Raw genomic sequence first — 546 nt, forward strand, 5'->3', positions numbered from 1 at the left:
CATGTACATAAACATAGTCTGATCACATTTCTGAAATTTCATAAATTTCGAAAAATTGTAAAATTACGAAAAATTGTAAATATTTTTCTGCGGCGATTTTTATTTCGATTTTTTAAATTTAACTGTGATGCTTTTTGAAAAAATTCAAATGACGATAAAAAAAAATGTTTGTTATGGAATTGTTCTATTCATTGGTTAAAAACTGTATTTTAGTGAAATATCATTTAATGAGCTCGATGATCGAAGTGTTGCACTGTTGGTGCACCCTTGTCTACGGCCATACTACCTTCAAAACACCGGTTCTCGTCCGATCACCGAAGTTAAGCAACGTCGGGTCTGGTTAGTACTTGGATGGGAAACCGCTTGGGAATACCGGGTGCTGTAGACATCATTTATTTTTTTTCTAGAAAATTAATTTTACCAATAGTAGCGCATCCATAGCTCTTATAATATTTTCCTAATGCAGGCGTCACTTTGAAGTCTGGACCCACCCTCCTTAGAAGTCGCCAAATAACGTCGAAGTCTAAGGTCAATAAATTTGCTGTT

At 34.8% G+C, this 546-nt stretch overlaps 1 non-coding gene across 1 annotated transcript; it reads left to right on the plus strand.

Annotated features, from left to right (window-relative positions):
• The first annotated feature begins 269 nt into the window (after positions 1–269).
• On the plus strand, positions 270–388 carry LOC117113638. The gene has a single exon (XR_004446236.1). It is a non-coding gene; the product is annotated as a 5S ribosomal RNA (ribosomal RNA).
• Positions 389–546: the final 158 nt, after the last annotated feature.

Source organism: Anneissia japonica, unplaced genomic scaffold, assembly GCF_011630105.1.
Source record: "Anneissia japonica isolate Jap-2015-1 unplaced genomic scaffold, ASM1163010v1 scaffold35840_len546_cov105, whole genome shotgun sequence".
NCBI classification, from domain to species: domain Eukaryota; kingdom Metazoa; phylum Echinodermata; class Crinoidea; order Comatulida; family Comatulidae; genus Anneissia; species Anneissia japonica.